This window comes from Arachis hypogaea, chromosome 12, assembly GCF_003086295.3.
Source record: "Arachis hypogaea cultivar Tifrunner chromosome 12, arahy.Tifrunner.gnm2.J5K5, whole genome shotgun sequence".
NCBI lineage: Eukaryota > Viridiplantae > Streptophyta > Magnoliopsida > Fabales > Fabaceae > Arachis > Arachis hypogaea.
In genome coordinates, this window is record NC_092047.1 from 104,127,940 (window position 1) to 104,148,167 (window position 20,228).

Consider the following 20,228-nt stretch of genomic DNA (forward strand, 5'->3'; position numbering starts at 1 on the left):
GCGAGATACTTTGCCACAGACCTCACATCTCAACGTAAGCGGGATTAATCATCGTCCTTATGCTGCCACCGTGAACTGGACAAGCGGAATTAACCACCGTCCTTGCCAGGCGCATAGCGTCTCAACAATCTCATTATAAAATAATATATCAGTGGTTTTCATAAATCATTTTTCATTACTCAGTAATCCATCATTCCACTCCGAGTCCTAGACTCATCTCAAACATCATCAATCCATATATTCCACAACCAATTACCTTAATCATCATTATAGTACTCCGTCGCCTGGTGCGGATTTTATAACCACAAACTAACCGGCAAGTGCACTGGGTCGTACCAAGTAATACCTCAGGTGAGTGAGGGTCGATCCCACGAGGATTGATGGACTAAGCAACAATGGTTGATTAATTTACTTAGTTAGACAAGCAGAAAATAGTGTTTGAGAGTTCAAAAGCATTAAACAGTAATTTCAGAATATCGGAAGACAGGCAAGTAAATAAGTTGGGAATAAAATATGGAGAAAGCAGTTAAGGCTTCAGAGTTGTCTATTTTCCGGATTGACTTTTCTTAATAATTTATTTTAATCATGCAAGATTTAATTCATGGCAAACTATATGTGACTAGACCCTAATTCCTTAGACCTTTCTAGTCTCCTTTAACTCTCATCAACCGCCAATGCCTTGGTCAATTAATTCCAATTAGGGTGTGAAGTTTAATTCTAGTTATTATGCCACAAAAATCCTAATTATCCAAATATAAGAGGATTATATGTCACGTATCCTGTTAAGTCCAGATAATTAGAATTTAGGAGAAATTATTTTCAAGCTGTTGTTCAAGTAAAGAGCTTTTCCAAGTTATACAAGAACTCAATTAGAAAGAGGGTCATACTTCCGTTCTACCCAAATTCATAAGATAAAGAACGAAAATAATTCTTAAATTATAAATCAGTACATGAATTAAAATAGAAAAATAATAGAATCAATCCATACAAATAGACAGAGCTCCTAACCTTAACAGTGGATGTTTAGTTGCTCATGGTTCAGAGAGAAAATAAGGATTCTGGTAAACTGTAAATTTTGGGATGAGATGGAATAATCCCCAGAAGAAAAGTTTCTTCTTTTTATATCTAATCCTAATTAATTTAAAATCTATTTTCTAAAATTAAAATAATATCTTTTTCTATTTTAAAATAAATTTAAATTTAAATCAGAATTAATTAAATAATTCGTGCCTTGTAACGTGGGGACCACTTGGCTTCACTGGATCCACGCCGAATTTAGCTAAGAACTGCGCCTAACTTCATGCTGTTCACCATACAAGGCGCCTTACTTGGACTGAAGAGGAGGCAATGCACCTTACTTGGAGGAGAGCAAATGTTGCGTGTGGTTGTTCTTTCTTGCGCCTAGGCGCAGCCTTGGCAAATTTGATGGAAAAGAAGTATTAACTATTATATATCGTTGGAAAGCTCTAGAAGTTAGCTTTCCAACGCCACTAGAATCACGTCCATTGGACCTCTGTAGCTCGAGTTATTCAGGTTTGAGTGCAGAGAGGTCAGGGTTGACAGCATCATTCGCCTTCTTCTCTTTTTCTGCGGAAACTCCATCAAATCCAGCCAAATGCTACCTAAAATAAATAGAATTGCACAAGACTCAAAGTAGCATCCATAGTGGCTAAAAGATAATTAATTCTTGATTGAACTTAATAATTTAAATACAAATTCACTAGAAAAAGATAGGAAAGATGCTCACGCATCATCACCTCACTCAACTAATCCATTCTCAGTACCCCAGAAACCTAAGTCTCCTTCTTCTAAATTCGTATAGAAATTCACTAAAATAAGTCACCAATTTATCTTTAGTAATATTAGAACCTAATTACTAGATAGTACTCTTAAACATCATTTGAAAGAAGTTTAGAAAGTTAGAGAACTCTTGAAAACGAAGAAAAATTAATTTTCAGCAAAACAGGGGTCTCGCGTACGCAAGCCCTGCCTCGCGTACGCATGCTGTTGAAAAAGGGGTGGTCCCATATGCAACCCCATGCTCGCATACGCGAGATACCCAATCCGAATGGGTTGCTCGCATCGCGTGTTAAAGTTCACGTACGAAAAGGTTGCAATTTTGATAGCTCGCGTACGCATGTAGTGTCCCCGTACGCGAAATGCCCAACCAGAATAGATTGCTCGCGTTGCGTGCACCATGTCGCATACGCAAGCGTTAAAATTCTGCTAGCTCGCGTACGCGAGCAGTGCCCGCATACGCATGATGCCCAACCCGAATGAGTTGCTCGCATCGCGTACACTGTGTCGCGTACGCGACCCTCACCAGACTTAAAAAGTTTTCAAAGTTGCAGAATTCAGTTTTAAATACCAAACTTAAACGTTCATAACTGATGAGCGGATAATTTATACGCTTTTTGGCATTGTTTTTAGTAGAATCTAGTTACTTTTAGGGATGTTTTCATTAGTTTTTATGTTAAATTCACATTCCTGGACTTTACTATGAGATTGTGTGTTTTTCTGTGATTTCAGGTATTTTCTGACTGAAATTGAGGGACTTGAGCAGAAATCAGATTCAGAGGTTGAAGAAGGACTGCTGATGCTGTTGGATTCTGACCTCCCTACACTCAAAGTGGATTTTCTGGAGCTACAGAACTCGAAATGGTGCGCTTCCAATTGCGTTGGAAATTAGACATCCAGGGCTTTCCATAAATATATAATAGTCCATACTTTGGCCAAGAATAGATGACGCAAACTGGCGTTCAACGCCAGCTCTCTGCCCAAATCTGGCGTCCAGCGCCAGAAAAGGAGCCAAAACCAGAGTTGAACGCCCAAACTGGCACAAAAGCTGGCGTTCAACTCCAAGAAGGACCTCTACACGTGCAACACTCAAGCTCAGCCCAAGCACACACCAAGTGGGCCCCGGAAGTGGATTTATGCATCAATTACTTACTCATGTAAACCCTAGTAGCTAGTTTATTATAAATAGGACCTTTTACTATTGTATTAGACGTCTTTTTGACAATCTTTGGATTATCTTTTGATCTATTGATCACGTTTTGGGGACTGGCCATCTCGGCCATGCCTGGACCTTTCACTTATGTATTTTCATGGTAGAGTTTCTACACTCCATAGATTAAGGTGTGGAGCTCTGCTGTTCCTCAAAGATTAATGCAAAGTACTACTGTTTTCTATTCAATTCATCTTATTTCGCTTCTAAGATATTCATTCGCACTTCAACCTGAATGTGATGAACGTGACAATTATCATCATTCCCTATGAACGCGTGCCTGACAACCACTTCCGTTCTACCTTCGACTGAACGAGTATCTCTTAGATCTCCTAACCAGAATCTTCGTGGCGTAAGCTAGAATGATGGCGGCATTCAAGAGAATCCGGAAAGTCTAAACCTTGTCTGTGGTATTCCGAGTAGGATTCAATGATTGAATGACTGTGACGAGCTTCAAACTTGCGAGTGCTGGGCGTTAGTGACAAACGCAAAAGGAGGGTGAATCCTATTCCAGCATGATCGAGAACCGACAGATGATTAGCCGTGCTGTGACAGAGGATGTGAGCATATTTTTCACTGAGAGGAGGGGATGTAGCCACTGACAACGGTGATGCCCTTGCATAAAGCCAGCCATGGAAAGGAGTAAGACTGATTGGATGAAGATAGCAGGAAAGCAGAGGTTCAGAGGAACGATTGCATCTCTATACGCTTATCTGAAATTCTCACCAGTGAATTACATAAGTATATCTATCCCTATTTTATTAGTTATTTTCGAAAACTCCATAACTATTTTATATCTGCCTGACTGAGATTTACAAGGTGACCATAGCTTGCTTCATACCAACAATCTCCGTGGGATTCGACCCTTACTCACGTAAGGTATTACTTGGACGACCCAGTGCACTTGCTGGTTAGTTACACGGAGTTGTGAACCATGGTCTTGGCACCAAGTTTTTGGCGCCGTTGTCGGGGATTGTTCGAGTTTTCGGCAAGCTTTTGGTCCGGTAACATCAGTGCCAAATTTTGATCCGGCAACAGCACCAAGTTTTTGGCGCCGTTGCCGGGGATTGTTCGAGTTTGGACAACTGACGGTTCATCCTGTTGCTCAGATTAGGTAATTTTCTTTTTGTTTTATTTTCAAAAAAAAAATTTTCAAAAAAAAAATTTTCTTTCAAAAATTTTCTCACCTGTTTTCGAAAAAATTTTAGATTCAAAATTTTTAAGAATGAATTCTAGTATTTCATGAAGCATGTGAAGCCTGGCTGGCTGTAAAGCCATGTCTAAATTCTTTTGGACTGAGGCTTCCAACCATCAGCTGTTATACGATTGTAGGGTATGTTAGGCATGTCATGTCTGAATTACATGCTGAAACTTGGCTGGCCATTGGCCATGTCTAGTGTTTTGGACCGGAGCTTTCATTGAAAGCTTGGCTGGCTAGTGAGCCATGTCTAATTCCTGGACTGAAGCTTTAGACTAAACATGGCAAGATTCCTGGAATTCATGTTAAAAATTTTGGAATCCTTATTTTTTCTTTTTCATATAATTTTCGAAATAAAAATCCAAAAAAAATTAGAAAATCATAAAAATCAATATATATATATATATATATATATATATATATATATATATATTTTGTTTCTTGTTTGAGTCTTGTGTCATGTTATAAGTTTGGTGTCACTTGCATATGCATTTTGCATTTTTTTTCGAAAATTTCCATGCATTCATAGTGTTCTTCATGATCTTCAAGTTGTTCTTGGTAAGTCTTCTTGTTTGATCTTTGCATTTGCATGTTTTGTGTCTTTTCTTGTTTTTCATATGCATTCTTGAATTCTTAGTGTCTAAGCATTAAAGAATTCTAAGTTTGGTGTCTTGCATGTTTTCTTTGCATTAAAAATTTTTCAAAATTGTGTCTATGATGTTCATCTTGACATTCATAGTGTTCTTGGTGTTCATCTTGACATTCATAGCATTCTTGCATGCATCACATGTTTTGATCTAAAAATTTCATGCATTGCATCTCTTTAGTGTTTTTCTCTCTCATCATAAAAATTTCAAAAAAATCAAAAAAATATCTTTCCCATTTTCTCTCATCAAATTCGAAAATTTGGATTGACTTTTTCAAAAAATTTTTAAAATCAAATTGTTTCTCATGAGTCAAATCAAATTTTCAATTTGAAAATCTTATCTTTTTCAAAATTCTTAGTTATTTTCGAAAATTCCAAAAATATTTTTCAAAAATCTTTTTCTTATTTTTATACCAAATTTTCGAAAATAACAATAGCAATTAATGTTTTGATTCAAAAATTTCAAGTTTGTTACTTGCTTGTTAAGAAAGATTCAAACTTTAAGTTCTAGAATCATATCTTGTGATTTCTTGTGAATCAAGTCATTAATTGTGATTTTAAAAATCAAATCTTTTTCAAAAACAATTTCAATCATATCTTTTCAAAAACAATTTCAATCATATCTTTTCAAAAATATCTTCTTATCTTTTTCAAAAATTTGATTTCAAAATATCTTCTCTAACTTCCTAACTTCTTATCTTTTCAAAATTGATTTTCAAAGTTGTTTCAACTAACTAACTAACTTTTTGTTTGTTTCTTAACTTTTTCAAAACTACCTAACTAACTCTCTCTCTCTAATTTTCGAAAATATCTTCCCCCTTTTTCAAAATTTTTTTTAATTTATTAATTATTTTAATTTTTAAATCTTAATTTTCGAAAATTACTAACATTTTTCAAAAACTATTTTCAAAAATCACTAACTCTTTTTCAAAAATTATTTTCGAAAATTCCTTCTCTCTCATCTTATTCTATTTATTTATTCATCTACTAACATCTCATCTCACATCTCAACCCTCCTCACAGTTGTGTTTCTTCCATTATATTACATTCTTTGTCTCCCCCTCTTCTTCTACTCACACAGGGATCCCTAGACTGTGGTATAAAGGATCTCTATTATTATTATTATTTTTCTGTGCTCTCTTCTTTGTCATATGAGCAGGAGCAAGGATAAGAACATTCTTGTGGAAGCAGATCCAGAACCTGAAAGGACTCTGAAGAGAAAATTAAGAGAAGCTAAATTACAACAATCCAGAGATAACCTTTCAGAAATTTTCGAACAGGAAGAGGAGATGGCAGCCGAAAATAATAATAATGTAAGGAAGATGCTTGGTGACTTTACTGCACCTAATTCCAATTTACATGGAAGAAGCATCTCCATTCCTGCCATTGGAGCAAACAACTTTGAGCTGAAACCTCAATTAGTTTCTCTGATGCAGCAGAACTGCAAGTTTCATGGACTTCCATCTGAAGATCCTTTTTAGTTCTTAACTGAATTCTTGCAGATCTGTGATACTGTTAAGAATAATGGAGTAGATCCTGAAGTCTACAGGCTCATGCTTTTCCCATTTGCTGTAAGAGACAGAGCTAGATTATGGTTGGATTCTCAACCCAAAGACAGCCTGAACTCTTGGGATAAGCTGGTCACGACTTTCTTAGCCAAGTACTTTCCTCCTCAAAAGCTGAGCAAGCTTAGAGCTGATGTTCAAACCTTCAGACAGAAAGATGGTGAATCCCTCTATGAAGCTTGGGAAAGATACAAACAGCTGACAAAAAAGTGTCCTTCTGACATGCTTTCAGAATGGACCATCCTGGATATATTCTATGATGGTTTATCTGAGCTATCAAAGATGTCACTGGACACTTCTGCAGGTGGATCCATTCACCTAAAGAAAACGCCTGCAGAAGCTCAAGAACTCATTGACATGGTTGCTAACAACCAGTTCATGTACACTTCTGAAAGGAATCCTGTGAGCAATGGGACGCCTATGAAGAAGGGAGTTCTTGAAGTTGATACTCTGAATGCCATATTGGCTCAGAATAAAATATTGACTCAGCAAGTCAATATGATCTCTCAGAGTCTGCATGGAATGCAAGCTGCATCCAACAGTACTCAAGAGGCATCTTCTGAAGAAGAAGCTTATGATCCTGAAAACCCTGCAATAGCAGAGGTAAATTATTTAGGTGAACCTTATGGAAACACCTATAACTCATCATGGAGAAATCATCCAAATTTCTCATGGAAGTATCAAAAGCCTCAACAAGGCTTTAATAATGGTGGAAGAAACAGGTTTAGCAATAATAAACCTTTTCCATCATCCACTCAGCAACAGACAGAGAACTCTGAACAAAATACTTCTAATTTAGCAAACTTAGTCTCTGATCTATCTAAGGCCACCGTGAGTTTCATGAATGAAACAAGGTCTTCCATTAGAAATTTGGAAGCACAAGTTGGCCAGCTGAGTAAAAGGATCACTGAAATCCCTCCCAGTACTCTCCCAAGCAATACAGAAGAGAACCCAAAAGGAGAGTGCAAGGCCATTGACATAAGCACCATGGCCGAACCTAAAAGGGGAGTGGAGGACGTGAATCCCAAGGAGGAAGACCTCCTGGGACGTCCAGTGATCAATAAGGAGCTTCCCTCTGAGGAACCAAAAGACTCTGAGGCTCATCTAGAGACCATAGAGATTCCATTGAACCTCCTTATGCCCTTCATGAGCTCTGATGAGTATTCCTCTTCTGAAGAGAATGAGGATGTTACTGAAGAGCAAACTGCCAAGTTTCTTGGTGCGATCATGAAGCTGAATGCCAAACTATTTGGCATTGATACTTGGGAAGTTGAACCTCCCTTGTTCATCAATGAACTAAGTGATCTGGATCAACTGACATTGCCTCAGAAGAGACAGGATCCTGGAAAGTTCATAATACCCTGTACCATAGGCACCATGATCTTTAAGGCTCTGTGTGACCTTGGTTCAGGAATAAACCTCATGCCCCTCTCTATAATAGAGAAACTGGGAATCTATGGGGTGCAAGCTGCTAAAATCTCATTAGAGATGGCAGACAGTTCAAGAAAATAGGCTTATGGACAAGTAGAGGACGTGTTAGTAAAGGTTGAAGGCCTTTACATCCCTGCTGATTTCATAGTCCTGGATACTGGAAAGGAAGAGGATGAATCCATCATCCTAGGAAGACCTTTCCTGGCCACAGCAAGAGCTGTGATTGATATTGACAGAGGTGAAATAGTCCTTCAATGGAATGAGGACTCCCTTGTGTTTAAAACTCAAGGATCTCCCTCTACAACCATGGAGAGGAAGCAGAAAAAGCTTCTCTCAAAGCAGAGTCAACCAGAGCCCCCACAGTCAAACTCTAAGTTTGGTGTTGGGAGGCCACAACCAAACTCTAAGTTTGGTGTTGAACTCCCATATCCAAACTCTAAGTTTGGTGTTGGAGAGTCTCAACAAAGCTCTGCACATCTGTGAGGCTCCATGAGAGCCCACTGTCAAGCTATTGACATTAAAGAAGCGCTTGTTGGGAGGCAACCCAATTTTTATTTATCTAACTATATTTTTCTTAGTTATATGTCTTTGTAGGTTCATGATCATGTGGAGTCACAAAATAAATATAAAAATTGAAAACGGAATCAAAAACAGCAGAAGAAAAAAATCACACCCTGGAGGAGCATCTGTCTGGCGTTCAGCGCCAGAACAGAGCATGGTTCTGGCGCTGAACGCCCAAAATGGGCAGCTTCTGGGCGCTGAACGCCAGAACAGGCATGGTTCTGGCGTTCAACGCCAGAAATGGCACACAAATGGGCGTTGAACACCCAAAATGGCCACCAACCTGGCGCTAAACGCCCAGAGTTGTGTGCAAAGGCATTTTTACATGCCTAATGGGTGCAGGGATGTAAATCCTTGAACACCTCAGGATCTGTGGACCCCACAGGATCCCCACCTACCTCCACTCACTTCTTCTCACCACTCTCTTTCACACAACCCCATAAACACTCTTCCCCATCACCTCTTCACCACTCACATCCATCCACCCTTCCCCATAAACCTACCTCATAAACTCCACCTACCTTCAAAAATTCAAAACCAATTTCCCACCCAAACCCACCCATATGGCCGAAACCTTTCCCCCTTCCCTTCCCTATATAAAGCCCTCCATCATTCATCAAATTCACACAACACACTCCTCTACACCCTTCTTGGCCGAAACACTTCCCACTCTCCCTCTCCTCCATTTCTTCTTCTTCTTCATCTATTCTTTCTTTTATTGCTCGAGGGTGAGTAAAATTCTAAGTTTGGTGTGGTAAAAGCATAAGCTTTTTGTTTTTTCATTACCATTGATGGCACCTAAGACCGAAGAATCCTCTAGAAAGGGGAAAGGGAAGATAAAAGCTTCCACATCCGAGTCATGGGAGATGGAAAGGTTCATCTCCAAATCCCATCAAGACCACTTCTATGATGTTGTGGCCAAGAAGAAAGTGATCCCTGAGGTCCCTTTCAAACTCAAAAGAAATGAGTATCCGGAGATCTGACATGAAATTCAAAGAAGAGGTTGGGAAGTTCTAACAAATCCCATCCAACAAGTCGGCATCCTAATGGTTCAAGAGCTCTATGCTAATGCATGGATCACCAAGAACCATGATCAAAGTAAGAACCCGGATCCAAAGAACTATGTTACAATGGTTCGGGGGAAATACTTGGATTTTAGTCCGGAGAATGTGAGGTTGGCATTTAACTTGCCCATGATGCAAGGATATGAACGCCCCTACACTAGAAGGGTCAACTTTAATCAAAGGTTGGACCAAGTCCTTATGGACATATGTGTAGAAGGAGCTCAATGGAAGATTGACTCCAAAGGCAAGCCGGTTGAACTAAGAAGATTGGACCTCAAGCCTATAGCTAGAGGATGGTTGGAGCTCATTCAATGCTCAATCATTCCCACTAGCAACCGGTCTGAAGTTACTATAGACCGGGCCATCATGATCCATAGCATCATGATTGGAGAAGAGGTGGAAGTTCATGAGATAATACCTCAAGAACTCTACAAGGTGGCTGACACGTCCTCCACTATGGCAAGGTTAGCCTTTCCTCACCTCATTTGCCACCTATGCAATTCGGCTGGGATTGACATAGAGGGAGATATCCTCATTAAAGAGGACAAGCCCATCACTAAGAAAAAGATGGAGCAAGCAAGAGAGCCCATTCATGGAGCTCAAGAGGCGTATGAAGCTCATCACCATGAGATCCCGAAAATGCCTCAAATGCACTTTCCTCCACAAAACTATTGGGAGCACATCAACACCTCCCTAGGAGAATTGAGTTCCAATATGGGACAACTAAGGGTGGAACATCAAGAGCACTCCATCATGCTTCATGAAATAAGAGAAGATCAAAAAGCAATGAGGGAGGAGTAACAAAGACAAGGAAGAGACATAGAAGAGCTCAAGGACATCATTGGTTCCTCAAGAAGGAAACGCCACCATCACTAAGGTGGATTCATTCCTTGTTCTTATTTCTTCTGTTTTTCGTTTTCTATGTCATGTGCTTATCTGTGTTTGTGTCTTCATTACATGATCATTAGTAGTTAGTAACTATGTCTTAAAAGTTATGAATGTCCTATGAATCCATCACCTCTCTTAAATGAAAAATATTTTAATTCAAAAGAACAAGAAGTACATGAGTTTCGAATTTATCCTTGAACTTAGTTTAATTATATTGATGTGGTGACAAGGCTTCTTGTTTTCTGAATGTATGCTTGAACAGTGCATATGTCTTTTGAAGTTGTTGTTTAAGAATGTTAAATATGTTGGCTCTTGAAAGAATGATGACTAGGAGACATGTTATTTGATAATCTGAAAAATCATAAAAATGATTCTTGAAGCAAGAAAAAGCAGCAAAGAACAAAGCTTGCAGAAAAAAAAAATAATAGAAAGAAAAGCAAGCAGAAAAAGCCAAAAGCTCTTAAAACCAAGAGGCAAGAGCAAAAAGCCAATAACCCTTAAAACCAAAAGGCAAGGGAAATAAAAAGGATCCCAAGGCTTTGAGCATCAGTGGATAGGAGGGCCTAAAGGAATAAAATCCTGGCCTAAGCGGCTAAACCAAGCTGTCCCTAACCAGTGTGCTTAAGAACCCTGGACACCTCTAATTGGGGACTTTAGCAAAGCTGAGTCACAATCTGAAAAGGTTCACCCAATTATGTGTCTGTGGCATTTATGTATCCGGTGGTAATACTGGAAAACAAAGTGCTTAGGGCCACGGCCAAGACTCATAAAATAGCTGTATTCAAGAATCATCATACTAAACTAGGAGAATCAATAACACTATCTGAACTCTTAGTTCCTATAGAAGCCAATCATTCTGAACCTCAATGGATAGAGTGAGATGCCAAAACTATTCAAGAGACAAAAAGCTATAAGTCCCGCTCATATGATTGAAGCTATGTTTCATTGATAGTTTGGAATTTATAGTATATTCTCTTCTTTTTATCCTATTTGATTTTCAGTTGCTTGGGGACAAGCAACAATTTAAGTTTGGTGTTGTGATGAGCGGATAATTTATACGCTTTTTGGCATTGCTTTTAGTATGTTTTTAGTAGAATCTAGTTACTTTTAGGGATGTTTTCATTAGTTTTTATGTTAAATTCACATTCCTGGACTTTACTATGAGATTGTGTGTTTTTCTGTGATTTCAGTTATTTTCTGACTGAAATTGAGGGACTTGAGCAGAAATCAGATTCAGAGGTTGAAGAAGGACTGCTGATGCTGTTGGATTCTGACCTCCCTGCACTCAAAGTGGATTTTCTGGAGCTACAGAACTTGAAATGGCGCGCTTCCAATTGCGTTGGAAATTAGACATCCAGGGCTTTCCAGAAATATATAATAGTCCATACTTTGGTCAAGAATAGATGACACAAACTGGCGTTCAACGCCAGCTCTCTGCCCAAATCTGGCGTCCAGTGCCAAAAAAGGAGCCAAAACCAGAGTTGAACGCCCAAACTGGCACAAAAGCTGGCGTTCAACTCCAAGAAGGACCTCGACACGTGCAACACTCAAGCTCAGCCCAAGCACACACCAAGTGGGCCCCGAAAGTGGATTTATGCATCAATTACTTACTCATGTAAACCCTAGTAGCTAGTTTATTATAAATAGGACCTTTTACTATTGTATTAGACGTCTTTTTGACAATCTTTGGATTATCTTTTGATCTATTGATCACGTTTTGGGGGCTGGCCATCTCAGCCATGCCTGGACCTTTCACTTATGTATTTTCACGGTAGAGTTTCTACACTCCATAGATTAAGGTGTGGAGCTCTACTGTTCCTCAAAGATTAATGCAAAGTACTACTGTTTTCTATTCAATTCATCTTATTTCGCTTCAAAGATATTCATTCGCACTTCAACCTGAATGTGATGAACGTGACAATCATCATCATTCCCTATGAACGCGTGCCTGACAACCACTTCCGTTCTACCTTCGACTGAACGAGTATCTCTTAGATCTCCTAATCAGAATCTTCGTGGCGTAAGCTAGAATGATGGCGGCATTCAAGAGAATCCAAAAGTCTAAACCTTATCTGTGGTATTCCGAGTAGGATTCAATGATTGAATGACTGTGACGAGCTTCAAACTCGCGAGTGCTGGGCGTTAGTGACAAACGCAAAAGGAGGGTGAATCCTATTCCAGCATGATCGAGAACCGACAGATGATTAGCCGTGCTGTAACAGAGCATGTGAGCATATTTTTCACTGAGAGGAGGGGATGTAGCCACTGACAACGGTGATGCCCTTGCATAAAGCCAGCCATGGAAAGGAGTAAGACTGATTGGATGAAGATAGCAGGAAAGCAGAAGTTCAGAGGAACGATTGCATCTCCATACGCTTATCTGAAATTCTCACCAGTGAATTACATAAGTATATCTATCCCTATTTTATTAGTTATTTTCGAAAACTCCATAACTGTTTTATATCTGCCTGACTGAGATTTACAAGGTGACCATAGCTTGCTTCATACCAACAATCTCCGTGGGATTCGACCCTTACTCACGTAAGGTATTATTTGGACGACCCAGTGCACTTAATGGTTAGTTACACGGAGTTGTGAACCATGGTCTTGGCACCAAGTTTTTGGCGCCATTTCCAGGGAAAGAAAGAGCAATGAATTTTACATAATTAAAGTGTAATCACGATTCCGCGTACCAATAACTTCCTCTACAAAAATTCATTCTCCTCAAACTTTATATCAATTTAAAGCTCTTAAAACCACCTTTAATTTAAAATAAATTTCATCCAATTTCAAGCTTTGAGGCTCAAGTTATGATCCGTTAAAGTTCACCAAAAACTGATTGTTACCAAAAGTAACTGGGTTCTTAAACTTCCAAAATTCACAATCAAAACCAAATATCCTACAACCAAAACAATTCTAATGGACCTAAATGATATTCATATATCTTCCAATTCATTCCACAACCTACCAACATGCAATTTTACTAATTTCATTAAAAAAATTCTCACTTACATTCCTCCAATTCTCAATTATTACACTCAAAGCATCATTTCACTATGCTCAACATTTATCAACATCAGTAAGCTTCATAATTCATTATCAACTCTTAAAATCATCATTTTCAACTTCAATCTCAACAATCAACAATGACATCAAAGTTCAACATCTAATTCATCAAAATCAACAATGCCGTAATACATTATCAATTCAACAATTTCCAATAATCAATTCAATCCTATCCTAAAGTCCACTAGCCTAAGTGTCCAAAAATATTACATATTATATAGAGGAAACCGAAACCATACCTTGGCCGATTTCCAATATGCGCTATACACCAAATTTGTGTCCAAACCAAGCCTCCAATCACCCACAATTAATCCAAAACTCCAATAATTCACAATTCAAGCTAGACATACATAATTTATCACAAATCAATACCTAGGGTTCATCAAATTCACAAATTCACAAGGTAAAGAGTTTCCTTACCTTCTCCGATGGTGTTTGGGGCACAAACCACCAATTGCCCAACCTTAGATACCACCTAATCAATTGAAAACACAACATTCACTCAAAACCAAAACCTTAAATTTTGAATTTCTTAGAGCAGCAAAATGGGAAGTGAAATTCAAAATATTACCTACAAAAGTTAGATAGAACTAATGGGTTCGGCGAGAGCTTTGTGTAACCATTGACGGCACACGAATCAGAGCACCGTAGCTCAAGTTATGGCCACCGGAAGTGGAGGATGAATAGTAACCTTCCCCGCTTTTGCTCTCTTCTCTCACTTTTTAGTGTTGAGTGCTGAATGAGTCCATTTTGAGTATATTTATATGTTGGGCTTGGACCCAACCCGTTAGCGTTTTTTGCCCATTTGGCCTAATTTTGGGCCAAACCTTTAAAATTAGTGCCCGATTTTTAATTCTAAATATTTTCCTAAGGTTTTATATTGTTTTTATCATTCTTGTACAGTACCAGACAGACTTAAGCCGATACTACCGGTTAATTTACTGGTACACATTTTTACATAATTTTTTGCAAAAAATTACATTTTTCAACTCAGAAAAATCTACTGAGTCCAAATATCATATTTAAATTTTCTAATTAATATCTAAATTTTCGAAACCTATTTTGGGCAATTAAATTAATTAATTAAACGGTTAATTAATTGCGGTTCTTACATTCTCCCCTCCAAATAAGAAATTTTGTCCCCAAAATTGAATGATTATCTGAGAATAACTCAGGATAATCCTTCCGCTTCTCGGACTCCAATACCCAAGTATGCTCTTCTACTCCTGCTCTCTTCCAAGCAACTTTGACCAACTGAACTTCTTTTCCGCGTAACTTCTTTACATTAGTGTCTTCAATCGGCACCGGTGTTACTTGAAACGTTAAGTTCTCCTTCATCTCAACCGACTCGGGCTCTAACACATGAGTCGCATCCGACGTTTACTTACAGAGTGGTGACACGTGGAATACGTCATGCAAGTTAGACAAATGCGGCGGCAAAGCTACTTGATATGCCACGGGCCCGACTCGCCTCAAAATTTCAAACGGCCCTATATAACTAGGATTCAACTTCTTTGTCTTAATCACCCTTTCAACACCAGTTGTTGGAGTAACCCTCAGAAATACATGCTCACCCATTTCAAATTCCAATAGTTTCTTTCTCTGATCCGCATAACTTTTTTGTCAGCTTTGTGCAGCTAAAATCCTAGCTCGAATCTTTTTAATCTTCTCAGTAGTCTCTGCTACCAAATCAACCCCCAACACACTTGATTCACCGGGTTCATACCAATAGAGTGGAGAATGACACTTTCATCCATACAAGGCCTCACACGGAGCAATCCCAATGCTCGCATGAAAGCTGTTGTTGTACGCAAATTCCACCAGTGGTATGTAACAGTCCCAACTTCCCAGTTGATCCAAGACACATGCCCTTAGCATATCTTCTAACGTTTGAATAGTCCTTTCCGACTATCCATCCATTTGCGGATGATATGCCGTGCTGAGACATAGTCTCATACCGAAAGCTCTTTAAAAAGCTTCCCAAAACCTTGATGTGAATTGGGGATCACACTCCGATACTATGCTCGATGGCACACCGTGAAACCTTACAATCTCCTTGATGTACAACTACAACCTCGCCAATTCCTCCAAAGAGTAGTTTACTCGGATAGGCAGAAAGTGAGCGGACTTGGTTAAGCGATCCATGATCACCCAAACCACATCAAATCCCGACCTAGTCCTCGGTAAAACGGTCACAAAATCCATTGCAATATCTTCCCATTTCCACTAAGGAATCTCAAGTGGCTGCAACATTCCCAACGATCTTTGGGGCTCTATCTTTACCTTCTGACACGTCAGACACTTAGACACAACTGTAGCTACATTACCCTTCATCCCAGGCCACCAGAACATCTTCTTTAGATCATAGTACATCTTCGTACTTCCTGGATGAATAGAAAACCCGCTGTTATGAGCTTCCGACAACAACTCTTATCTCAAACCTCCGACATCTGGCACACAAATTCTCCTCTTATACCTCCATATCCCTTCATCATCCTTAGTAAACTCTCTATGCCTCTTCTTGCTAATTGGTTGAAATAATCGCTGAAGTTCTTGCTCATTTTGCTGAGCCCTCTGAATTTCTAACTTAAACGTACTCGAAATCTGCAACTGATTCAAACAAGCTATTTTGGCAACTTCACCAATATCCAACTTGAGATCTGTAAATTTATCCACTAACTCCTCCTCTTTAATCCTCATCCAAGCTATTGTTAAAGACTTCCAACTCAATGCATCTGCCACAATGTTTGCCTTTCCGGGGTGATAAATCAGTTCAAAATCATAATTTTTTAGAAGCTCCATCCACCTCCTTTGACGCATATTGAGCTCTTTATGATCAAAGATGTACTTAAGACTCTTGTGATTAGAAAAGACTCTAAGCCTCACTCCGTACAAGTAATGCCTCCAAATTTTTAATGCAAACACAATCACTGCCAATTCCAAGTCATGAGTTGGGTAATTCACCTCATGTGGTCTCAGCTGATGCGATGCGTAAGCCACTACGTTCCGGTGTTGCATCAACATGCAACCCAAACACTTCAACGAAGCATCACAGTATACTTCATACGGTTCATGTGGTTCAGGTAGAATTAAAATTGGTGCTGAAGTTAACTTTTGTTTCAAAGTCTGAAAACTCTCCTCACACTCGGACGTCCACACAAACGGTGTCTCTTTCCTCGTTAACTTAGTCATCGGTAGTTCGATTTGTGAGAATTTATGAATGAACCTTCTGTAATATTTAGCTAACCCTAAAAATCTTCTAACCTCAGTCACTGACGTCGGTCTCTCCTATTCCATCACTGCCTCCACCTTCAAAGGATCCACTAATATTTCGTCCTTACTCACTACGTGGCCTAAGAACTTCACCTCCTCCTTCCAAAATTCGCATTTAGACAATTTAGCATACAATTTCCTCTCCTTCAAAACTTGCAGCATAATTCTCAGATGTTCTCCGTGTTCTTTCGCCATCTTAGAATAAACCAGAATGTCATCGATAAACACCACCACAAACTTATCCAAAAAGGGACGAAATACTCTGTTCATGTAATCCATGAACACAGCAGGTGCATTCGTCAACCCAAAGGACATCACCATAAACTCGTAGTGTCCATAGCGCGTCCTAAATGCAGTTTTTGGAATGTCATCCTCCTTCACCCTTATCTGATGGTAATCGGATCTTAAATCAATTTTCAAAACACTCCCGCTCCTTGCAACTGATCCATTAAGTCATCTATCCTCGGCAACAGATACTTGTTCTTCACAGTCACTTTGTTTAACCGTCGATAATCTACATAGAGTCGCATTCTTCCATCCTTCTTTACCAATAAAACTGGCACTCCCCACGGAGATATACTCGGTCGAATGAACCTCTTATTCAGAAGCTCTTCCAACTGAGTCATTAATTCCGCCAGCTCTATAGGAGCCATTCGGTACGGCGCAATCGACATTGGTTCGGCTCCTGGTACCAAGTCAATTGCAAATTCAATTTCCTTTTGAGGTGGGAATTCGAGAATATCTTCAAAAAATACTTCAAGAAAGTCTCTAACTACCAGAATTCGATCTAATTTTTGTTCATCACCTAACGCATTCGTAGCCAACAATATATAACTCTGACACTCTTTCCCACTACAAATCACGAACACAGAGTTCAAGTAAAAACCCTCAACTACCACTGCTCCACCTTCTCCTTCTAGCATAAACCGAATAGATCGCTCAAAGCAATCCAACAATACTCGATTCTTGGACATCTAATCAAACCCCAAAATAATCTCCAACCCAACCATTGAAAAATAGATTAAGTCATGGACAAATTCTCTATCCTCAAGCTTGAAAGATACTTGCCTACAACCTAACTTTGTCACGACCATCTGAGATGGGGTATGCACATGCAAATCGATGGCTAATTCTGACATTTTCAACCCTAGTTCCTCAACCTTATCAAATGCAATGAAAGAATGCGAAGCCCCAGTATCATACAATGCAACCAACATTTATCACCAAATAAATAGTTACCTCTCATCAAAGGATCCGCCTTAGCAGCATCATTGGCATTCACAGCAAACATTCGCCCTTGGTGTTGATTTCGACCCGCATTCGGGTTCCTCCCACAAGTACAATCCCTCGCCATGTGACCAGGCAATCCGCAATTGAAGCAACCACCGATACCCAACTTGCACGAGTCATTCAGATGAAAACGTCCACAATGATCACAAGTTAAATCCGGAGAAGCCTTACTCTGATTACCTCTCCCTTTGGCATGCTACTACTGATCATAGTTATTCCTCCTAAAGCCCCTTGACCTTGAGGTACATGTCCTCCTCTTTTGAAGTTTTGAATTCTTGTTTGAAAATATTTTTCACACCGACGGTTGTTGTTTCCCCCATGATTATCTTTTGATGAAGCCACTTTCTTCGCACACTCCTCAACAACCCTTGCCTTGTTCACAAGCTCGAAAAAGATCTGAATCTCCAAAGGAGTTACAGCAGTCATAATAGTATCCCTCAAGCCTCCTTGGTATTTTATTCACTTTCAACTCTCATAGGACTCCGCCACCTTGACACACCCTAGAGAACCTACAGAGTTTCTCAAACCTACTAGTGTATTCGGCCACAGACAACGAGCCTTGCTTTAGCTGCATAAGCTCTAACTCTTTAGCTTCTCTCACCGACTCCGAGAAATATTTCCTATAAAATGCCGTTTGAAACACATCCCAAGGAATCTCGACATTCAGAAGTCGGAGCAACTGGCACTTTCCTTGTCGCCAATGTTGTGCCTCTCCTAACAGTTGATAGACCGCAAACTCTACATATTAGTTAGTCGGGACATGCTAAGCTTGTAGTGCACGCTCCATAGTGATCCTTATGACCAAAAATCCACAAAGGGTACTGTGTCTTCTAAGGCTCTAGCTTGGTGGTGTAGTCCTCATGGAAGTAACATGTGGTGTCTCGGTCAAGCATTGAGGCAGAATATTGGAGAATGGCAGCTCTAATTTCAAAGATTACCTAGTTCAAGAATCTACTCAATGAAGTTCGAATGCCACTACAAAGTCCACCTCTTATATACTGTGATAATTTGGAAGCAGTTTAGCTCGCTGCAAATCCAGTGTTTCACTCAAAATCCAATCATTTTGCAATGAGCCTGAGTTTTGTGCATGATCAAGTAGCTAAAGGTGGTATTATCATCAAACATATTTCTTGTTGTGTTCAAATGACATACAATGTTACAAAATCTATTTCCTCTAGATGGTTCAATGATTTTCGAAGCAAACTCGAGATTATCAACTCTCACATCCTGAGTTTGAAGGAAGATAATAGGAATAAGCAGTATTGAGGTGCCATAAGAAAGTTAAAGTTTTGTTAAAATCTGTTAGTAAAATAGTTAAAAGTATTGTTAGATGTATAATTAGCTAGAATTATCATATTTATACATCATTGTAAAAAGAGTGTTAGTTTGTTAATAACAATAATCAACCCAACCTACTTTTTCTGTCTCGATAATCTCTCTCTCACTCTCATCTTTTCATTTCTTTCTTATTTTGAAAGTCTAATACTTTTCATAATCACTATTTTTTGTATACATATGGTATTTTTGAACCACAAATCATTACACTAGCAATTATTTTAATTCCATTATTATTGGATTCGATTGTAAAACATAAGCCATTCAAGTACCATGAGAGTTAATGAGTAATAGCTCAAATGGCATAGTCTCCCCATACTCAATTAAGAGGTTGTGGATTCGAGTCTCATATCTTTGGTTAAAAAAAAAAGTACCATGGAAGTTCAATTTTATTTGTTTAATGACTTGCTTTCTTATGTAACTGTAATTATATTTTAACAAGTATAGAAATTAAGAGAACAATCCCAACTACCAAACAAGAGAGAAACCTAATTAATTTATCACGATCTGATAATCTTCAGTAAAATAATTTACTATAAGCAGGATTTTTTATTTAAATAAATAAAATAAAAGTAATAATAACCGAAATAAATAATTTGAAAAATATTTACCGATTTGTGTTCTCCATTCATATCTCGTTTACACTATAAACGAGATGAAATTGCATGTATCTTGTTTACAGTCTAAACGAGATATGACAGGTCAGCTCAAACATGGCTATCTCGTTTACATTGTAAACGATATATATATCGTTTATAGTATAAACGAGATACATGGAGTAGAATCCCACCAGCTATAAAAGGATGTGTAACCGTTGGTATTCTTCACAAACTTTTTCTATCCTTTTTGTGTCTCATATTTCTCACAAATACAAGGCATTAATGGCCAATAATAGTCCATATAT

At 38.8% G+C, this 20,228-nt stretch overlaps 1 non-coding gene across 1 annotated transcript; it reads right to left on the reverse strand.

Moving 5' to 3' along the window:
- Window positions 1-6,536: 6,536 nt before the first annotated feature.
- On the reverse strand, window positions 6,537-6,644 carry LOC112731274 (small nucleolar RNA R71). Its single transcript, XR_003167060.1, has one exon. It is a non-coding gene; the product is annotated as a small nucleolar RNA R71 (small nucleolar RNA).
- Between the last annotated feature and the right edge of the window lie 13,584 nt (window positions 6,645-20,228).